The following is a 23,898-nucleotide window of genomic DNA, read 5'->3' as shown; positions in this document are numbered from 1 at the left end:
TCTTTACGTCTCGACCATTTTGAGACTCCTCGTCATGTCCATGATCACATCCGGGACCCCGAACAACCTTCGGTACATCAAAATGCATAAACTCATAATATAACTATCATCGTAACCTTAAGCGTGCGGACCCTACGGGTTCGAGAACAATGTAGACATGACCGAGACACGTCTCCGGTCAATAACCAATAGCGGGACCTGGATGCCCATATTGGCTCCTACATATTCTACGAAGATCTTTATCGGTCAGACCGCATAACAACATACGTTGTTCCCTTTGTCATCGGTATGTTACTTGCCCGAGATTCGATCGTCGGTATCCAATACCTAGTTCAATCTCGTTACCGGCAAGTCTCTTTACTCGTTCTGTAATACATCATCTCGCAACTAACTCATTAGTTGCAATGCTTGCAAGGCTTATGTGATGTGTATTACCGAGAGGGCCCAGAGATACCTCTCCGACAATCGGATTGACAAATCCTAATCTCGAAATACGCCAACCCAACATCTACCTTTGGAGACACCTGTAATGCTCCTTTATAATCACCCAGTTACGTTGTGACATTTGGTAGCACCCAAAGTGTTCCCCCGGCAAACGGGAGTTGCATAATCTCATAGTTATAGGAACATGTATAAGTCATGAAGAAAGCAATAGCAACATACTAAACGATCGGGTGCTAAGCTAATGGAATGGGTCATGTCAATCAGATCATTCAACTAATGATGTGACCTCGTTTAATCAAATAACAACTCATTGTTCATGGTTAGGAAACATAACCATCTTTGATTAACGAGCTAGTCAAGTAGAGGCATACTAGTGACACTTTGTTTGTCTATGTATTCACACATGTATTATGTTTCCGGTTAATACAATTCTAGCATGAATAATAAACATTTATCATGATTATAAGGAAACAAATAATAACTTTATTATTGCCTCCAGGGCATATTTCCTTCAGTCTCCCACTTGCACTAGAGTCAATAATCTAGATTACACTTTAATGATTCTAACACCCATGGAGCCTTGGTGCTGATCATGTTTTGCTCGTGGAAGAGGCTTAGTCAACGGGTCTGCAACATTCAGATCCGTATGTATCTTGCAAATCTCTATGTCTCCCACCTGGACTAGATCCCGGATGGAATTGAAGCGTCTCTTGATGTGCTTGGTTCTCTTGTGAAATCTGGATTCCTTTGCCAAGGCAATTGCACCAGTATTGTCACAAAAGATTTTCATTGGACCCGATGCACTAGGTATGACACCTAGATCGGATATGAATTCCTTCATCCAGACTCCTTCGTTCGCTGCTTCCGAAGCAGCTATGTACTCCGCTTCACATGTAGATCCCGCTACGACGCTTTGTTTAGAACTGCACCAACTGACAGCTCCACCGTTTAATGTAAACACGTATCCGGTTTGCGATTTAGAATCGTCCGGATCAGTGTCAAAGCTTGCATCAACGTAACCATTTACGACGAGCTCTTTGTCACCTCCATATACGAGAAACATATCCTTAGTCCTTTTCAGGTATTTCAGGATGTTCTTGACCGCTGTCCAGTGATCCACTCCTGGATTACTTTGGTACCTTCCTGCTAGACTTATAGCAAGGCACACATCAGGTCTGGTACACAGCATTGCATACATGATAGATCCTATCCCTGATGCATAGGGAACATCTTTCATATTCTCTCTATCTTCTGCAGTGGTCGGGCATTGAGTCTTACTCAATTTCACACCTTGTAACACAGACAAGAATCCTTTCTTTGCTTGATCCATTGTGAACTTCTTCAAAATTTTGTCAAGGTATGTTGTTTGTGAAAGTCCAGTTAAGCGTTTTGATCTATCTCTATAGATCTTTATGCCTAATATGTAAGCAGCTTCACCGAGGTCTTTCATTGAAAAACTCTTATTCAAGTATCCCTTTATGCTATCCAGAAATTCTATATCATTTCCAATCAGTAATATGTCATCCACATATAATATCAGAAATGCTACAGAGCTCCCACTCACTTTCTTGTAAATACAGGCTTCTCCAAAAGTCTGTATAAAACCAAATGCTTTGATCACACTATCAAAGCATTTATTCCAACTCCGAGAGGCTTGCACCAGTCCATAAATGGATCGCTGGAGCTTGTACACTTTGTTAGCTCCCTTTGGATCGACAAAACCTTCTAGTTGCATCATATACAACTCTTCTTCCAGAAATCCATTCAGGAATGCAGTTTTGACATCCATCTGCCAAATTTCATAATCATAAAATGTGGCAATTGCTAACATGATTCGGACAGACTTAAGCATCGCTACGGGTGAGAAGGTCTCATCGTAGTCAACCCCTTGAACTTGTCGAAAACCTTTTGCGACAAGTCGAGGTTTGTAGACAGTAACATTACCGTCAGCGTCAGTCTTCTTCTTGAAGATCCATTTATTCTCAATTGCTTGCCGATCATCGGGCAAGTCAACCAAAGTCCATACTTTGTTCTCATACATGGATCCCATCTCAGATTTCATGGCTTCAAGCCATTTTGCGGAATCTGGGCTCACCATCGCTTCTTCATAGTTCGTAGGTTCATCATGATCTAGTAGCATGACTTCCAGAACAGGATTACCGTACCACTCTGGTGCGGATCTCACTCTGGTTGATCTACGAGGTTCAGTAGTATCTTGATCTGAAGTTTCATGATCATTATCATTAGCTTCCTCACTAACTGGTGTAGGTGTCACTGAAACAGTTTTCTGTGATGTACTACTTTCCAATAAGGGAGCAGGTACAGTTACCTCGTCAAGTTCTACTTTCCTCCCACTCACTTCTTTCGAGAGAAACTCCTTCTCTAAAAAGTTTCCGAATTTAGCAACAAAAAGTCTTGCCTTCGGATCTGTGATAGAAGGTGTATCCAATAGTTTCCTTTGGATATTCTATGAAGACACATTTCTCCGATTTGGGTTCGAGCTTATCAGGTTGAAGCTTTTTCACATAAGCATCGCAGCCCCAAACTTTCAGAAATGACAACTTTGGTTTCTTGCCAAACCACAGTTCATAAGGCGTCGTCTCAACGGATTTTGATGGTGCCCTATTTAACGTGAATGCGGCCGTCTCTAGAGCGTATCCCCAAAACGATAGCGGTAAATCAGTAAGAGACATCATAGATCGCACCATATCTAGTAAAGTACGATTACGATGTTCAGACACACCATTACGCTGTGGTGTTCCGGGTGGCGTGAGTTGCGAAACTATTCCACAATTTTTCAAATGTACACCAAACTCGTAACTCAAATATTCTCCTCCACGATCAGATCGTAGAAACTTTATTTTCTTGTTACGATGATTTTCAACTTCACTCTGAAATTCCTTGAACCTTTCAAATGTTTCAGACTTATGTTTCATTAAGTAGATATACCCATATCTGCTTAAATCATCTGTGAAGGTGAGAAAATAACGATATCGGCCACGAGCCTCAATATTCATCGGACCACATACATCTGTATGTATGATTTCCAACAAATCTGTTGCTCTCTCCATAGTACCGGAGAACAGTGTTTTGGTCATCTTGCCCATAAGGCACGGTTCGCAAGTACCAAGTGATTCATAATCAAGTGGTTCCAAAAGTCCATCAGAATGGAGTTTCTTCATGCGCTTTACACCGATATGACCTAAACGGCAGTGCCACAAATAAGTTGCACTCTCATTATCAACTCTGCATCTTTTGGCTTCAACATTATGAATATGTGTCTTACTACTATCGAGATTCAACAAGAATAGACCACTCTTCAAGGGTGCATGACCATAAAAGATATTATTCATATAAATAGAACAACCATTATTCTCTGATTTAAATGAATAACCGTCTCGCATCAAACAAGATCAAGATATAATGTTCATGCTTAACGCTGGCACCAAATAACAATTATTTAGGTCTAATACTAATCCCGAAGGTAGATGTAGAGGTAGTGTGCTGACTGCGATCACATCGACTTTGGAACCGTTTCCCACGCGCATCGTCACCTTGTCCTTAACCAATCTTCGCTTGATCCGTAGTCCCTGTTTCGAGTTGCAAATATTAGCAACAGAACCAGTATCAAATACCCAGGTGCTACTGCGAGCATTAGTAAGGTACACATCAATAACATCTATATCACATATACCTTTGTTCACCTTGCCATCCTTCTTATCCGCCAAATACTTGGGGCAGTTCCGCTTCCAGTGACCAGTCTGCTTGCAATAGAAGCACTCAGTTTCAGGCTTAGGTCCATGTTTGGGTTTCTTCTCCTGAGTAGCAACTTGCTTGCCGTTCTTTTTGAAGTTCCCCTTCTTCTTCCCTTTGCCCCTTTTCTTGAAACTAGTGGTCTTGTTGACCATCAACACTTGATGCTCCTTCTTGATTTCTACCTCCGCAGCTTTCAGCATTGCGAAGAGCTCGGGAATAGTCTTGTTCATCCCTTGCATATTATAGTTCATCACGAAGCTCTTGTAGCTTGGTGGCAGTGATTGAAGAATTCTGTCAATGACGCAATCATCTGGAAGATTAACTCCCAATTGAATCAAGTGATTATTATACCCAGAAATTTTGAGTATATGCTCACTGACAGAACTGTTCTCCTCCATCTTGTAGCTATAGAACTTATTGGAGACTTCATATCTCTCAATCCGGGCATTTGCTTGAAATATTAACTTCAACTCTTGGAACATCTCATATGCTCCATGACGTTCAAAACGTCGTTGAAGTCCCGATTCTAAGCCGTAAAGCATGGCACACTGAACTATCGAGTAGTCATCAGCTTTGCTCTGCCAGACGTTCATAACATCCGGCGTTGCTCCTGCAGCAGGCCTGGCACCCAGCGGCGCTTCCAGGACGTAATTCTTCTGTGCAGCAATGAGGATAATCCTCAAGTTACGGACCCAGTCCGTGTAATTGCTACCATCATCTTTCAACTTTGCTTTCTCAAGGAACACATTAAAATTCAACGGAACAACAGCACGAGCCATCTATCTACAATCAAACATAAACAAGCAAGATACTAATCAGGTACTAAGTTTCATGATAAATTTAAGTTCAGTTAAGCAAATTAATTAAAGAACTCCCACTTAGATAGACATCCCTCTAATCTTCTAAGTGATTACGTGATCCAAATCAACTAAACCATAACCGATCATCACGTGAGATGGAGTAGTTTTCAATGGTGAACATCGTTATGTTGATCATATCTACTATATGATTCACGCTCGACCTTTCAGTCTCCGTGTTCCGAGGCCATATCTGTATATGCTTGGCTCGTCAAGTATAACCTGAGTATTCCGCGTGTGCAACTATTTTGCACCCGTTGTATTTGAACGTAGAACCTATCACACCCGATCATCACGTGGTGTCTCAGCACGAAGAACTTTCGCAACGGTGCATACTCAGGGAGAACACTTCTTGATAATTTAGTGAGAGATCATCTTATAATGCTACCATCAATCAAAGCAAGATAAGATGCATAAAAGGATAAACATCACATGCAATCAATATAAGTGATATGATATGGCCATCATCATCTTGTGCTTGTGATATCCATCTCCGAAGCACCGTCGTGATCACCATCGTCACCGGCGTGACACCTTGATCTCCATCGTAGCATCATTGTCGTCTCGCCAAGTTTATGCTTCCACGACTATCACTACCGCTTAGTAATAAAGTAAAGCATTACTTCGCGATTTCATTGCATACAATAAAACGACAACCATAAGGCTCCTGCCAGTTGCCGATAACTCGGTTACAAAACATGATCATCTCATACAATAAAATTCAGCATCATGTGTTGACCATATCACATCACAACATGCCCTGCAAAAACAAGTTAGACGTCCTCTACTTTGTTGTTGCAAGTTTTACGTGGCTGCTACGGGCTTAAGCAAGAACCAATCTCACCTACGCATCAAAACCACAACGATAGTTTGTCAAATAGACTCCGTTTTAACCTTCGCAAGGACCGGGCGTAGCCATACTTGGTTCAACTAAAGTTGGAGAGACAGTCGCCCGCAAGCCACCTGTGTGCAAAGCACGTCGGGGGAACCGGTCTCGCGTAAGCGTACGCGTAAGGTTGGTCCGGGTCGTCTCGTCCAACAATGCCGCCGAACCAAAGTATGACATGCTGGTAGGCAGTATGACTTATATCGCCCACAACTCACTTGTGTTCTACTCGTGCATATAACATCAACATAAATAACCTAGGCTCGGATGCCACTGTTAGGTTTCGTAGTAATTTTAAAAAATTTCCTACGCACACGCAAGATCATGTGATGCATAGCAACGAGAGGAGAGAGTGCTGTCTACGTACCCATGCAGACCGACTGCGGAAGCGTTGACACAACGTAGAGGAAGTAGTCGTACGTCTTCGCGATCCAACCGATCAAGCACCGAAACTACGGCACCTCCGAGTTCGAGCACACGTTCAGCTCGATGACGATCCCCGGACTCCGATCCAGCAAAGTGTCGTGGAGGAATTCCGTCAACACGACGGCGTGGTGACGATCTTGATGCACTACAGCAGCAGGGCTTCGCCTAAACTCCGCTACAGTATTATCGAGGAATATGGTGGCAGGGGGCACCGCACACGGCTAAGGAATAGATCACGTGGATCAACTTGTGTGTTTTTGGGGTGCCTTTACCTCAGTATATAAAGGAGCCAAGGGGGAGGGGGGCGCCGGCTAGGAGGAGGGCGCAGGAGGAGTCCTTCTCCTTCCGGGAGTAGGACTCCCCCCCAATCCTAGTTGGACTAGGATTCCCCGAGGGGGAAAGAGAGAGAAGGGGGCCGGCCACCTCTCCTAGTCCTAATAGGACTAGGGGGAGGGGGGAGGCGCGCGGCCACCTTGGGCTTCCCCTTTCTCCTTTCCACTAAAGCCCATCTAGGCCCATATGGTTCCCGGGGGGTTCCGGTAACCTCCCGGTACTCCGGTAAAATCCCGATTTCACCCGGAACACTTCCGATATCCAAACATAGGCTTCCAATATATCAATCTTTACGTCTCGACCATTTCGAGACTCCTCGTCATGTCCGTGATCACATCCGGGACTCCAAACAACCTTCGGTACATCAAAGTGCATAAACTCATAATATAACTGTCATCGTAACCTTAAGCGTGCGGACCCTACGGGTTCGAGAACAATGTAGACATGACCGAGACACGTCTCCGGTCAATAACCAATAGCGGGACCTTGATGCCCATATTGGCTCCTACATATTCTACGAAGATCTTTATCGGTCAGACCGCATAACAACATACGTTGTTCCCTTTGTCATCGGTATGTTACTTGCCCGAGATTCGATCGTCGGTATCCAATACCTAGTTCAATCTCGTTACCGGCAAGTCTCTTTACTCCTTCTGTAATACATCATCTCGCAACTAACTCATTAGTTGCAATGCTTGCAAGGCTTATGTGATGTGTATTACCGAGAGGCCCCAGAGATACCTCTCCGACAATCGGATTGACAAATCCTATAATCTCGAAATACGCCAACCCAACATCTACCTTTGGAGACACCTGTAATGCTCCTTTATAATCACCCAGTTACGTTGTGACGTTTGGTAGCACCCAAAGTGTTCCTCCGGCAAACGGGAGTTGCATAATCTCATAGTTATAGGAACATGTATAAGTCATGAAGAAAGCAATAGCAACATACTAAACGATCGGGTGCTAAGCTAATGGAATGGGTCATGTCAATCAGATCATTCAACTAATGATGTGACCTCGTTTAATCAAATAACAACTCATTGTTCATGGTTAGGAAACATAACCATCTTTGATTAACGAGCTAGTCAAGTAGAGGCATACTAGTGACACTTTGTTTGTCTATGTATTCACACATGTATTATGTTTCCGGTTAATACAATTCTAGCATGAATAATAAACATTTATCATGATTATAAGGAAATAAATAATAACTTTATTATTGCCTCTAGGGCACATTTCCTTCACTGCTGGTCAGTGCGAATGATGAAAGGCTGGTGCTGCAAGTAAGGCCTCCATTTGTCCATGGCCATGAGAATGGCTAAACACTCTTTTTTATACGTGCCGAGGGCTTGGTTCTTAGGACAGAGACCTTTACTCAGATAAGCCACCGGGTGACCTTGCTGCATAAGAACAGCCCCGATCCCATCTTTACAAGCGTTTGTCTCTAGTACAAACTGCTGATGAAAGTTAGGGACAACCAAAACTGGCGCTTCAATCATTGCTTGCTTCAACAGCCGGAAGGCCATGTCTGCTGTTGGGGTCCACTAGAAGATGACCCCTTTCTTCAGTAATTCTGTCAGAGGTCGACTAATAATACTGTAGTTCTGGATGAACTAGCGGTAATATCCAGTGAGCCCAAGAAATCCACGGAGCGCACGAACAGATGTAGGAATAGGCCATGTCGGGACTGCTTCCACTTTCGTAGGATCTGTAGCCACTCCATCTGCGCTGATCACATGACCCAGGTATTCAATTGACGGCTAGGCAAAAGCACACTTGGAGCGCTTGACCACTAGGGAATTTTCTCGGAGCGTTTGCAGAACGGCGCGCAGGAGGCGGACATGCTCAGATAGGGTAGCACTGTGCACCAAGATGTCATCCATAAAGACCAGCACTCCATGTCTCAACAAAGGGTCAAAAAAAAGTTCATCACCCCATTTGTCCCTGGTGCCCGTGAGAGTCCACAGGGCATAACCAGAAACTCGTAGAGCCCTTGGTGGGTGTGAAATGATGTCTTGAACTCCTCACCATATGCCACTTTGATTTGATGGTACCCGGATAATAAATCAAGCTTTGTGAACCACTTGGCCCCAGAAAGTTCATCTAACAACTCATCCACAATGGGCATCGGGTGCTTGTACTTAATAGTGACGGCATTGAGCTGTCGATAATCAACACAAAATTGTCAAGACCCGTCTTTCTTGCACACCAACATCACGGGAGACGCAAATGGACTGGTACTGGGACGAATGATCCCCATGCATAGCATCTCTCTAATCAGTCGTTGGATCTCGTCTTTTTGTTGAGGTGTATAGCGATACGGCCGAGCACTGACAGGTTGGGCCCCTGGTATGAGAGGGATGGTATGGTCCTCCGGACGGCGTGGTGGTAACTTCATTGGAGGTTGAAAACGATCATCAAATTCGTGCAACAGAGACTTAATTTCTGGTGGCAAAGGGGTACCCTCTGCCTTTTGGAGCTGAAGTGACATGAAGTCTTGCTCCTGGTGAATTTGCTGAATCTGCACACCGTGTTGAATAGCTCCTCTTGGCAACAGTCCTTTGAGTTTCCGTGGTGACACTTGCTTACACTTCACTGGTTTATCTCGCACTCGACGCAAAGTGATCCGGCACCAATCAGGTGTGAATTTCATCCATTTCTTGTGCCAATGCACCCACATGGGGTTGTGCTCTTCCAACCAATCAACACCAACAATTAGGTCGTAGCAGCTTAGGGGAAGTACCTTCATATCTTGCACAAAAGTATGCCCTTGTGCCCACCAGGTCAATTTCGGTGCCATTGTCGAGCTGGTCAGGGTATCACCACCTGCAATCACATACGATGCATTGGGCATTGGCTGAGTTGGAATCTGCAATTCTTGGACCAGGGCTGCATCCACAAGGAACAATTTGCTCCGGAGTCAATCAACACAAGAATGCTACGCTTGCCAATTAGTCCATCGACCCGCATATGCCGACGTCTCACTGCTGTTTTGTTGGGGCTGTCACTTGCGAGTAGCATGACTTCATCGTCCGAGCTAGAATCCGACAAGTGTTGCGGATCAGGCGGATCATCCAGCTGCAAGACCTCCAGGAGTTCTTCCATGACATGTATGGGCACTTTGTCTGGGCACTTGTGACCTCTCGCCCATGGTTCTCCAGCTGGGGCAGTACTATCACTCCCACCAGCGGTACTACCGCTAGGTATTGCATGCATAGGTGAAACAACGGTAGTAAAGTAGAGCAGCGCGGTAATACCGCCCACTACTACCCTCTATCCTCTACCCTTTACTTTCACTCTCCATTTCATTAAATCATAAACAGTTTTTGAAATCATGAATATTTTTTAAAACTCATGCACATATTTGAAATCATGAAAAAAAATCAAATTCATGAACACTTTTTACATGTTTTTTTACATTTTCTAAAATCAAGAATAATTTTTACAATTCATGAACATTTTATACTATTTGCAAACATTTTTTGAAAATTCTGAACCTGTTTCTTGAATTGGCGAACATTTCTAGATTTGACAAACATTTTTTTGGAAATTGGTGGAACAATTCTTGAAATTCACGAATATTTATTAGATTTAAGAAGTAATTTTTGAAATGCATGATCATTTTTTGAATCAGAGAATATTTTATAAATCAATTTTTTTAGTTTTTAGGATATTTTCCATTCCTGTTGAATTCGCGAAATTTTGTAAATTCCATTAACAGTTTCTAATACACGAACTTTTGAAAAAAATCATGAACATTTTTTATTTCCCGAACATTTGTTTTCAAAATTTCAAACATTTTTTGAATAAGCAAACAATTTTTTTTACAAAATCACGAACATTTTTTGAATTCACAAACAGTTTATGATTTATTTAAAAAATATTTTAAGATCCTTATTTTAAAAAAATTGGAACCTTTTTGAAGTCCCAAATTATTTAAATTAGAAAGAAAGAAAAATGGAAAATAAAAATAGAAATAGAAAATGAAATTTAAAAAACAGGCTGCCCGGACATGGGCCAGACAAAACGGGCACGCTGCGGCGCTAATATTTTGCAATTTCTGGTGCAATTTTCATGACGTACCGCGACAGTCAATAGATCTTTATCATTAGGTAGAGATCGGATAACCAAATTTAGGTGACTTAAATTTTTGGTCGCCATGGAGTTTCCGATCTGGTATTGGAGCCTTTTGTGGCAAAAAGAATCCAAGAGATTCAATTTTTAGGTATTGAACTCATTTTTTAGTCTGATGTTGGATATGCTCTTACTGTAGTGGAATATTTGTATATTTTTATTATTTTGCTCTATGAAGTTATCTTGGCATCCATGTAAAAATCTATCCAATGAGGCGGGACTAGTGAAAAGTCATTTCATATTTTGTCTTTGTGACCAGGCTTGATGAGATAACTCCTCCCCAAACAATGGTTCTTCCTCGATGTCAACATTGTCTTGGACTTTGGTCTATTGTCCTTGAGTTTCTTTAGCTCAATCCCCTGGCCGCCCACATTGATCATCTCCTCCATGAGATCATAGTAGTAGTTTGGGTTGTCCGGCATCGGGGTCGGCATTCCACCATACAAGTTGCGGGCATCGGTTAAGTTGGCTGGGGAGACAACCCGTGAGCGCTTCCCAAGTGTCCCGGTAGACCGCCTGGTCACAGGTGTGGCGTTGATATCAATGGGGGACACCACGGGGATGACCAACACATCATTACCCATTTCCGGCAAGCCGTGCCGAGGTGAGATGGAGAAGCGTCGTCGGGTCGTGTCTGGGAAGGTTAGCATACATCGACAGTGATGTTGACGTGCCAGCTCCCGTCATGGCGGTGCCGAGAAGGGCTGGCTCAAGGAACCCCAGCAGGAGGAGGGCGGTTTGTGCGGCCTTAACGGCGATGGCGTCGGTGTCCTCAGTGGCAGTGGCAGCGGTGGTGGTGGAGGGGTCTTCTTTTGCCTTCTCCTTCCTCCTCCGGTTGGCCCGCATCGTCGTTTCGGATGATCTATACTTCGGGGTGATCTCCTTCTTCGGCTTCTTCGGGGCCACGGCGGGGACGAGGCGGCGGCGGCGGGGTTGGGCGCGTCAGGCCGTCAGCCATGACTCTAGGAGGGAGGGTTTTGGGGATAGGAATGATGGGAGTGGCGATGGTGTGCGAGCGACTGGCAGACAGGGAAGGACAAGGGAAGGACTTTGCGGGCATCCACAACATGTCCAGACAGACCCAAACCCGGCCTAAATTTGGGCCCAAAATGGATCGAAATGGACAAAAAAACGGACACCCACCCGTCTATGTTTTTTGTCCGCAGGAACACAAACAAATGCGGGCGGACAAAATGTATCGGTCTATTGGAGTTACCCTTAGCGATTGATTCGCTACATGCCGATTACTTTGCATCATCCAAACGGCAACAATGTGGCGATTCAACCCCTAAATAATGTGGGAATCAGAGACTTTGTGGCACCTTATGACATGTTGTGTCATTTTGCACAATATGATTATCGAGAACAAATATGATGGGGTACGCGAGAGCTATGATTTTGGCAAGCCAGGAGAACAAGTCCACATCCCAGAACATAAAGATGCAGATCAATTTATGATTTTTTTCAGAGACATCAGAATCTTCGAGATCATTAGGTGAACACGTAGCTACCCACTAATCTTGTGGACCATACATGGACCCACAATGATAATAAAAGAGCTAATGTTTAAATAGTGCGTGTAAAATGAATTTTATGTTTGAACTACATATTTCCGCTACCAACAAAATGGTATTCATGTAATGTTCCTGCATTAGGCGCATCTACGGCAAACCGAACAGAACCTGACATTTTCGACATCTTGTCGACCCAAACAAACAAAAAATGAACCAAATCCGTGCAATGCATTCCAAAGAACACAAGCGGTGCATCTTCTAGTACAGTAGTGCTTTGTGATTGACGATGATGCTGGCCACCAAGCGTTGCATTTCTTTCCACGCCCACCCACCCACCCAAAGCACTCCCTTTCCTTCTTCTTTACCTTGTCCCACATCCAACGCATCGTCCACTGATGAACAAACACATGAGCCAAAAGCATTACGTACTATTCCGATGGATTCGTATCTATCTTGACTGCTGTTGTTGCTCTTCCTCTGCTCCTCCGTCTCCCCTTCCCCTCATTCTCATCTCCTCATCTCGTCCATTGTGTCGCGTCGCCTGGTATACATCCGCATGCATCCAACCTCCAGTGAGTGCTCCGCCCCTGCCGGGAGACCTTGTTTACCGCGGAGGTATGTTTCCTGTCGATTTGTTTCCTGCTAAGGTAGCAATGCTTGGATCTAAAAACTGATCAATTCTCCTGCTTCAGAGTCTCATCCATTTGTGCTGGTTGAATCTTGAATCCAGGGTAGCAAGAATCATGAAGTTCCCTGTCAATCAGAGCAGGATGCATCGAATCCACTGATCGACCTGGTAACTTCGTCTCACCTTTCTTGCTGTTCTGCTCTACTCACATCCACACCTTCTTGTTAATCTGCACCTTCTTGTTAATCTGCTGCTTTGCTAGATTATAAATTCGTCTTCTTCCAACCCGGGAGCAGTGAGCCAGTGACGCATCTGGCCTCTGGTGTGCCGCTGCCGCCGCTTCCGCTTCCTTGTCACCTCCGACGAGGGCGCCCCCGCTGTGTTCTGCTCTGCCGTGAAGCACCAAAGGTGAGCTTGGTCCAAATCTAGCTAAAGTTTTGGCTTGGCAACTCGGTTCTAGAGCTTGGATTGCATTACAGCTCCCCACATTCATCGATTTGCAGGTTTCCAGCTGATCGGTCATGGAGGTCGTCACAGGTGCCATGGGCAGCCTACTCCCCAAGCTAGGCCAGCTGCTCATGGATGAGTACAACTTGCACAAGCGCGTCAAAAAAGATGTCGAGTTCCTCTGGAAGGAGCTTGAGAGCATGCACGCTGCCCTCATCAAGGTTGGCGAGGTGCCGCGGGACCAGCTCGACAGGCAAGTCAAGCTTTTTTTTTTTTTTTTTCCAAAAAAGGGTTTTCCCCCGCTTTATATTCCAAAGCAACCAACACCGATACAGGAACGCTGGGGCGAACAGCACAACAAGCCCAAAAGAAACAGAAAAATAAATGAAGAGAAAAGAATGCCAACAACGACGGATCAACGAAAAAGATGAGGACCCGCAACCGCCGCGCCCACCGGATAACCACCACGCTCCTAGCACTTCAGACCGCCGCATACCAAACAACACCTTCAAGAAGGATCACGACGATGACGACGCTGTTGCCCGGACATGTCCTAGGGTTTCCCCCGGTACGCGAGGGGTGAGGTGGAAGGGGTAAGCCCGACGCCCTTCAGGAAGGCACGGCGGCGCCCACGAGCGTCACCGCGTCGGTGCCGGCCCTGCCGACAAGGATTTCTCCCGACCACCAACCAACCACGACCCCAGACGATCCATCACGCGCCACCACACACACCGCCCACCAACTTGCGCCACCACGGTCGAGCAGTCTGCATCGCCGTCTCACCATGGCAAACGAAACGGGACCGACGGAAACAAGACGACGCAACCGGGAACCAGGAGCGGCAACATCAACAGCCTCGCGGGAGGGGACATCCTCCACCGCCCCCGGCAGGATCCGGCCGGACGCAGCACAGGGGCAAACCGGGCCACCCCCGGCCCAGCCGAGCCCGAAACGGGCTCGCGAAGCCCCCGTCGCCGCGCTGCAGAACGCGAGCCACCGTCGCTACCACCCCCCGCACGAGTCACGCCCCCGACCCGCCGGAGACGCCCCAAGCAGACCAGGCCAGGCCCGCGCAGACCCAGTTCGAGCCCAAAAGGGCCCAGATCTGGGCCGGGAAGGCCCGCCGCTAGCCACCGCGTCGCCCCGCCGCCAAGCGGCCGCGCCATCGCCCGCACGCCACCCAGCACGGCGCCGCCCAGGGAGCCACGCCGCCACCGGATCCATTGTCGCCGAGGAGCACCCCCGACGGCCGCTGTCCGCCCGAGCCGAGGCGCCATGCGAGGGGGAAAGGCCGGGGCCGCCGCCGCCGGCACCACGCGGGAAAGGCCCGGTGGCCCAGGCCGACGGCGGCGGAAGGGGAGGAGGGGGAGGGGGGGCTGGGAGGGGCGACGAGAGCCCCCGGTCGCCCCGCTCGGGGAGGCGACGCGGGGGGAGGAGAGCAGCTCATGTCCAGGCAAGTCAAGCTTTGGGCCGACGAGGTCAGAGAGCTCTCCTATAACATGGAGGATGTCGTCAACAAGTTCCTCGTACGTGTCGAAGGTATACAGCAGCCTCACGACAACACCAGCAGATTCAAGGAGCTCAAGAACAAGATGATCTACTTGTTCAAGAAGGGCAAGAATCACCATCGAATAGCTGGCGCCATCAAGGAAATCAAGGAGCAACTCCAGGAGGTGGCTGCTAGGCGTGGCAGGAACAAGCTCGATGTTTGAAATATGCCCTAGAGGCAATAATAAATTAGTTATTATTATATTTCCTTGTTCATGATAATCGTTTATTATCCATGCTAGAATTGTATTGATAGGAAACTCAAATACATGTGTGGATACATAGACAACACCATGTCCCTAGTAAGCCTCTAGTTGACTAGCTCGTTGATCAATAGATGGTCACGGTTTCCTGACCATGGACATTGGATGTCATTGATAACGGGATCACATCATTAGGAGAATGATGTGATGGACAAGACCCAATCCTAAGCATAGCACAAGATCGTGTAGTTCGTATGCTAAAGCTTTTCTAATGTCAAGTATCATTTCCTTAGACCATGAGATTGTGCAACTCCCGGATACCGTAGGAATGCTTTGGGTGTGCCAAACGTCACAACGTAACTGGGTGGCTATAAAGGTACACTACAGGTATCTCCGAAAGTGTCTGTTGGGTTGGCACGAATCGAGACTGGGATTTGTCACTCCGTGTAAACGGAGAGGTATCTCTGGGCCCACTCGGTAGGACATCATCATAATGTGCACAATGTGATCAAGGAGTTGATCACGGGATGATGTGTTACGGAACGAGTAAAGAGACTTGCCGGTAACGAGATTGAACAAGGTATCGGGATACCGACGATCGAATCTCGGGCAAGTGTCGTACCGATAGACAAAGGGAATTGTATACGGGATTGATTAAGTCCTTGACATCGTGGTTCATCCGATGAGATTATCGTGGAACATGTGGGAGCCAACATGGGTATCCAGATCCCGCTGTTGGTTATTGACCGGAGAACGTCTCGGTCATGTCTGCATGTCTCCCGAACCCGTAGGGTCTACACACTTAAGGTTCGGTGACGCTAGGGTTATAGAGATATTAGTATGCGGTAACCCGAAAGTTGTTCGGAGTCCCGGATGAGATCCCGGACGTCACGAGGAGTTCCTTAATGGTCCGGAGGTAAAGAATTATATATAGGAAGTGCTATTTCGGCCATCGGGACAAGTTTCGGGGTCATCGGTATTGTACCGGGACCACCGGAAGGGTCCCGGGGGTCCACCGGGTGGGGCCACCTGCCCCGGGGGGCCACATGGGCTGTAGGGGGTGCGCCTTGGCCTATATGGGCCAAGGGCACCAGCCCCAAGAGGCCCATGCGCCAAGAGAGAGGGAAAGGGTAGAGTCCTAAAGGGAGGCACCTCCGAGGTGCCTTGGGGAGGATGGACTCCTCCCCCCCTTGGCCGCACCCTTCCTTGGAGGAAGGGGCAAGGCTGCGCCCTCCCCCTCTCCCTTGGACCTATATATAGTGGGGGGAAGGGAGGGCAACCATACCTAAGCCCTGGCGCCTCCCTCCCCCTCCCATGACACGTCTCCCTCCTCCCACAGCGCTTGGCGAAGCCCTGTTGGAATCCCGCTACTTCCACCACCACGCCGTCGTGCTGTTGGATCTCCATCAACCTCTCCTCCCCCTTGCTGGATCAAGAAGGAGGAGACGTCGCTGCTCCGTACGTGTGTTGAACGCGGAGGTGCCGTCCGTTCGGCGCTAGGATCATCGGTGATTTGGATCACGACGAGTACGACTCCATCAACCCCGTTCTCTTGAACGCTTCCGCGCGCGATCTACAAGGGTATGTAGATCCACTCCTCCCTCGTTGCTAGATGACTCCATAGATAGATCTTGGTGACACGTAGGAAAATTTTGAATTTATGCTATGTTCCCCAACACTCGATGGTATTGCTTTTAATCCCACAGAAGCAATTGCTATCGATCCTCGTCTTCGGGCTTTGTACACAGAAGCAATAGAGCTGGTGGGCATTTATGGGAAGAGGGATCAAGACCTCTTGAGTTTGCTCTCCATTGAGGGCGACGATGCATCTAACAAGAAACTGAAGAAGATCTCCATTGTTGGATTTGGAGGGTTGGGAAAGACCACTCTTGATAGAGCAGTATACGAGAAGATTAAAGGTGATTTTGATTGTTAGGAATTTGTCCCCGTCGGTCAAAACCCTGATGTCAGGAAGGTTTTTAGGGATATCCTTATTGATCTCGGAAAATCCCACTCAGATGTTGTTATGTTGGATGAAAGGCAGCTTATCAACAAGCTTCATGAATTTCTTGAGAACAAGAGGTATGCATCACTTGCAGCAAAAATGATACTACTATGATATGTCCGCTTCCTATGCTAGTTGTCTAACTAATAATGTACAAATACATTGTAACCATCACATAGAAGGCCGGTTCAGAATAATTTTTCATTAAGGTCAGTAAACCGCAAAGTTATAGGTACTAAGTTTCAAGACTGTATGAGTATATATGTTTGATCCCCCCTCCTTTATCTGAAGAAAGTAAAATACTTCTCATTGCAGTAATTACAGTGGCTTAAATTTATTGCAATTGGTCTAAGAAATTCATCTCGGCGTTGTACATTTCATCAAAGTTATAAATAATGAGCATAATAACACTTGTACCAAATAATACACCAAAATGTAAAGGAAAGAACACACTTAGTTCTTTCTTTATCCCTACCCACCCCATTAAAACAAAGATCTAAACGGTGCATCATGCACCAAAGGCTACCCTTTTGCTCTTAATACACCAAGAAGTTAAATTTGCTCTTTGATATCACATTCTATTCCCCCTTTTCGCCTTGTTTAGAAACCTACTATCAGCAGAATATACTCGAAAGGATAATGTCATGTAAAATTTGAGTCTCCGGGAAGTTCATCAACGGCCATACAGTATATTAGTGGGCAAATCAGTGCTCCGATCATTCCAATAAATCTACCTAACCATTGTAATAATTGAAATGTTGTACTCGCTCCGATCCAAAATAAGTGTCGTGGTTTTAGTTCACACAATATTTTGGATCAGACGGTGTAACAAATTAATTGTACTTCTATCTATGTCATTGATTCAACAATTTGCTCTTTGTGTTTTACTCCCTTGAATCTTAAATTTGTATTCATTTTATTCATTATCTGATTGGCAGTTCATAATGCACAATTATTGAAATCAGATTGTCAAGATTGAGACGCCTGAATCTGATTAGTTTGTTTTTGAATATGTGCACTTATAGATGTATAGTTCCACCCATATATTCATATGACCTTACACTTATACTCTGAACTAATGTAGGTATCTCATCATAATTGATGATATATGGGATGAAAAATTGTGGGAAGGCATCAACTTGGCTTTCTCTAACAGGAATAATCTAGGCAGTCGGCTAGTCACCAAGCCCGAATTGTTAGTCTCTCCAATTCATGTTGCTCGTCGGCTAATGAATCATTTATCAAATGAAACCTCTTTCTACTGATGATTCCAGAAGGCTTCTCCATAAGAGAATATTTCCTGACAAGAGTGGTTGTCCAAATGAATTTGAACAAGTGTCTAAAGATATATTGAAAAAATGTGGTGGGGTACCACTAGCCATCATTACTATTGCTAGTGCTTTGGCTAGTGGCCATCACGTGAAACCAAAGCATGAGTGGGATATTCTACTCCAGTCCCTTGGCTCTGGACTAACAGAAGATAACAATTTAGAGGAGATGCGGAGTATACTATCTTTCAGCTATTATAATCTACCCTCTCATCTAAAAACTTGTCTATTGTACCTATGTATATATCCAGAAGATAGTGAGATTTATAGAGATAGACTGATATGGAAGTGGGTGGCCGAAGGATTTGTCCACCATGGAAATCAAGGGACAAGCCTGTTTTTGCTCGGATTAAGTTACTTCAACCAGCTCATTAATAGAAGTATGATCCAGCCAATATATGATGATCTAGGCCAGGTACATGCTTGCCGTGTACATGATATGGTTCTTGATCTTATCTGCAACTTGTCACATGAAGCAAAGTTTGTTAATGTATTGGATGGTACTAGGGATAGTATGTCTTTACATGGCAATGTTCGTCGTTTGTCCTTTCAAGATAGAAATAAAGATCATCAAGGCACACCTCTTAGAAGTATCACGGATATATCACGAGTGAGGTCCATTACTATCTTTACATCTGCTATTAATATCTTACCAGCCCTATCAAGGTTTGAAGTTTTGCGTGTACTTGATTTGTCTCACTATTATCTGGGGAAAAGTAGCACCCTACAACTTAACCTCAAGGGTGTTGGACACTTAGTTCACCTGAGGTACCTTGGTCTAGCAGGTACTGGAATTAGGGAACTCTCGGCTGAGATAGGAAACCTGTAGTTTTTGGAGGTGTTGGATCTTAGAGGCAATTTTGAGCTACAGGAATTGCCTTCCACTGTTCGGAAGTTGAGAAGATTAATCTACCTAAATATTTTTCCTAGTATGGTGGTTGCAACTCCAGGTCTGTTGCAGAGTCTGACATCCATAGAAGTGTTGCGGGGGATCTTGGTCTCTCTAAACATTATTGCACAAGAGCTTGGCAACCTGGCAAGGCTGAGGGAGCTTCAGATTTACTTCAAGGATGGTAGTTTGGATTTGTATGAAGGTTTCGTGAAGTCTCTAGGGAACCTACATCACATTGAAAGTCTAAGTATTAATTGCAATTCTGAAGAAAATTCTCTTGAATTGATGGATCTCTTGGGCGAACGCTGGGTGCCTCCTATACATCTCTGCGATTTTGACTCACGCATGCCTAGCCAACTGTCTACACTGCGAGGTTGGATAAAGAGTGACCCCTCACATCTCTCAAACCTCTCTGAGTTAGTCCTCGAATCAGTGAAGGAAGTACAACAAGTGGACATGGATATCATTGGGGGTTTGTTGTCCCTTCGCCGTCTCTCCATAAGGAGCACCCACCAAACACAGCGGCTGCTAGTCATCCGTGCAGATGGGTTCCGCTGTATGGTAAAATTTCACTTGAATTGTCGATCAGCAGCGCAAATCATGTTTGAACCAGGGGCTTTGCCGAGGGTGGAAGATGTTGGGTTCACTCTTGGCGTGCGGGTGGCGAAAGAGGATGGTAATTGTGGTTTCGACTTGGGCCTGCAGGGGAACCTGTTCTCCCTTCGGCAGAATGTCCGGGTTTGGATGTATTGCGGTGGAGCAAGGGTTGGGGAGGCCAAGGAAGCGGAGGCTGTGGTGAGGCACGCCCTCGACGCCCATCCCAACCATCCCCGGATTCATATTGTGATGAAGCCGCGTATAGCAAAAGGTACTCATGCCGCACCTAACTATTCACTTGTACACATACATATCTGTTTTTTGCTAAATGACGTACTGGCCTTATTAATTTTTGCATTCGTTTTTATCTCTGAATCTACCAAGATGCTCATGATGACGATTTGTGTGAGGACGAGGAGGAGAACTGATTTCTAACGCAGAGGGATTCACATTTCATCAGGTGTCCTCTTGGTATGTACTTGTCACAATTTCCACTAACTTTCTTTCTCCATCTCTAGAGTTCAGCTGCTTGTTGTATTGATCAACTGCTCTTCACCATTGGCTATGGAAATTCTAAAGGTTTCAAGGTGTTCTACAAAAGTTGCTTAGGCATAAGTATCTGAAAAAGGTGAAGTTGGTAGTGTAGTCTGAAAGTTGCTCATTCTCATTTTTTGGCGAGTGCTGATCAAAGCTACGGATAACCATATTTTTATGCAATCTTGTAGAAGGATAGTTGGTAGTGGGTGTTAAACGTGATATATGCTGCACCTATGTCCTTGCGTCGAGGAGAGGAGACCCTTGCTAACCGTATGAGGAGTAGTTAGACAAGATACTCATGTAATCTTTATCTTCTTTTATCTCTTGTATTTCTTCTCCTCCAAGATGTATCTCCACAACAACTTGTACGCATATTCAGGCTTGCAACCCATCTATATAACATGGAACACGTCGGCCAGGATAGGCAAGATGTTTACCGCAAGTCGGACATGGTATATAGAGCCTTCTTCTTCCATCAGAAACCCTAGCTAGTCCATCTCCATCAAGTGCACGCAGCCATGTCTTCCTCCTCCGCCTCCTTCCAGTCGACGCTCGGCGGTGAAGCCCTGGAGAAGCTCACCCGCACCAACTACGTCCTGTGGCGGACACAGATCACGCCGTAGCTGCGGGGTGCCAGCGTCTTCCACTACGTCGACGGCACGGCAACCGAGCCGGCCAAAGTCCTTACCACCAAGGACGCCGCCGGCAAGGAGACCACTGGGCCGAATCCCCTTCATCCGCTTTGGGTGAGGGAGGATCAGCAGGTCCTTGGATATCTGCTCCAACACCTCTCCAAGGAGGTGCTCGTCACGGTGAACACGATCACCACGGCGCGTGAACTCTGGGTGGCGCTGGCGAGCATGTTCTCGTCGCAGTCACTCAGCAGCGTCAACAACATCCACATAGCGCTGATCAATGCGCAGAAGGGCAATCAATCGGTGGCCACCTTCTTTGCCGCCATGAGGGGTCTCGCCGATGAACTCGCCGCGGCGGGAAAAACCATCCAGGACGACGAGCCCATCTCCTACATCATCCATAGGCTAGACCAAGAGTATCAGCCCCTAGTCTCCGCACTAGATGCCCGTGTCACCCCGGTAACCCTCGATGAACTTTTTGCCATGCTCAGTAACTTTGATCAACGCATGGCGCAGTATCATGGCTCCGGCGGTGGCTTCAAATCATCGGCCAACTCTGCATCCAGAGGCCGCGGTGGTGGCTCTCGCTCGCGCTCATCTTCCCGTGACAAGGGGAAGTTTGGCTCCGGCGGTGGTGGCTACCCCAACAACTCACGTGGAGGCGTACGCTCTGGTAACTCCAAAGGGCGTCGTGGTGCACTACAAAAAAAATACACTTATGTGATGATACGTGTTTTTCACAGTAGGTTGCTTTTTTGTCATGCATGTACATCCATGACAAATTTATGACATAATCAAGATAGTCATACCTGTGCTGTCGTAGAAGTGTTCCATGACATTACCAAAATTATCATCACGGAAGTGTCCACTTCCATGACAATAAATCGCGCGTCATAGAAGTGCTTTCGTCAAGGGTGACCGACACGTGGCATCCACCGTAACAGAACGCCGTTAAGCTATCGGGTCGGGTTTTGAATCCGATAACCCGTTAACAGCCCCGACCAATGGGGATTTTCCACGTGTAAAATCATCATTGGCTGGAGGAAACACGTGTCGGCCCATCGTTGGGACAGATGTCAACCACTCATTGGACGGAAGGCGCCTATGATACGTCGACACGTGGCACGGCCCAGCAGAGGCCCATTCCTGTGAAAAGGCCAGCCCGTTTGACTTGGTCAAAAGCTGGCGGGCCGGCCCATGGAAAGCCTGTTAACGGCCTGTTCGAATATAGCCCTTTTACAGCCCGCTAACCCAAGGCCCGTTACGCCCTATCCGAATTAGGCCCAGTAGCATCATCTGGGCCATCCAATATGATTCCAGCCCGTTTTCACTTCTGGCCCATGTATGGCCCATGACATCTTTCGGCCCATATGAGGCCCTATGTAACTCTTGGCGTATTAACGGCCCGTGGTGAAACTGGCCCGTAATGAACAGTGTATCACTTTACACCCATTAACGGCCCGTGGTGAAACTGGCCCGTAATGAACAGTGTATAACTTTATACCCATTAACGGCCCGTTATTCCGTTGGGCCGTTTCCAGCCCATGTTATCTTTCGGCCTTCTCAGAGCCCATTTATTCTTGGGCTCATTTCCAGCATTCGTTTACTTACGACCTGTTACTGTCATTTTCTGCTTGTGGGTCAAATTCAGCCCGTGGTTACAGTCGGCCTGTTTGTGGTCCGTTAATTCATTGGGCCGTTTTCATAGCGTCATCAAATACGGCCTATTAACGATGGCCCGTTATGGTCAGCCCATGAACGGACGATTCCAACTCTAGCCCGTTTACGGCCATAATGTGGCCTGTTATTGGCCCATGTTTGGCCAATCGATCATACGGCCCGTATAAGGCCCATTGATGATACATCCCATAGAAGGCCCATTGTTTCTACGGCCCGTAGAAGGCCCATTGTTTCTATGGCCCGTAGAAGGCCCACTGTTTCTACGGCACATAGAAGGCCCACTATTTCTACGGCCCGTAGGAGGCCCAGTGTCACTACAGTAAATATTAGCCCATGGTTATTGTGGCCTAGTTTTAAAAAATAGATTATTGCAGCCACTAGCAAACCGCGGAAAAAGAACTGCATTGACTACAAGCAAACAAATAAACAAGACAACAAGGAAATAAATAAGCAAGTAACTTATGCTAAGCTATCACGGCTATTACACACATTACATCCACTGGGCATCAAAGTTCGCCACCAGTGCAAATATAGAGAACACAGCAGCATATAAACGCCGCAGCAAAACAAGTCCAGAACTGAAACCACTTTAGAAGAGCTCAAGAAACAATATCCTGGGTACCCATAATGCTGGCAAGATGCTTAGCAAGCTTATTAACTTTCTCTTGTTTGGCGCTTGAGTCCTCCAGCGCTTGCTGTTGCACCAGAAAGTAAGCATCTGAATTATGCAGGGCTTCCTTAGTCCTTCGGCTTCCTGTCGCATAACATCTGATCGATGTCTTTCAACTTGAAGCTGAGACTCAAGAAGCCGAATTGATTCAGGCAATGAGTTCGAAGAGCTGGTGCCAGCAGTGGTAGCTAGTAACTCGAACACTACATCAAGACAGGACTTTGGGGTTGTCTCAGTGTCTTCAATATAGTTTTTATTAGCTTTCTTGGAGACCAACAGGGATGTCTCACTATCTTGAACCTTATCTGCATTACTTCCTTTACCATTGCATAACACGGTACTCTTCTCCAATATTTTATCCGCGTTCTAAAAGAG

At 46.2% G+C, this 23,898-nt stretch overlaps 2 pseudogenes; one reads left to right on the top strand and one right to left on the bottom strand.

Annotated features, from left to right (window-relative positions):
* Positions 1 to 8,890: 8,890 nt before the first annotated feature.
* Positions 8,891 to 9,921, bottom strand: LOC147988584 (uncharacterized; annotated as a pseudogene).
* Positions 9,922 to 12,699: 2,778 nt separating this feature from the next.
* On the top strand, positions 12,700 to 23,393 carry LOC125543129 (disease resistance protein RGA5-like; annotated as a pseudogene).
* Positions 23,394 to 23,898: the final 505 nt, after the last annotated feature.

The sequence above is a fragment of the Triticum urartu genome, chromosome 1A (genome assembly GCF_056163025.1).
Source record: "Triticum urartu cultivar PI428250 chromosome 1A, HENAU_Tu73, whole genome shotgun sequence".
Taxonomy (NCBI): domain Eukaryota; kingdom Viridiplantae; phylum Streptophyta; class Magnoliopsida; order Poales; family Poaceae; genus Triticum; species Triticum urartu.
Note: the sequence above shows the minus strand (reverse complement) of the source record. Positions and strands in the feature narration are given on the sequence as shown.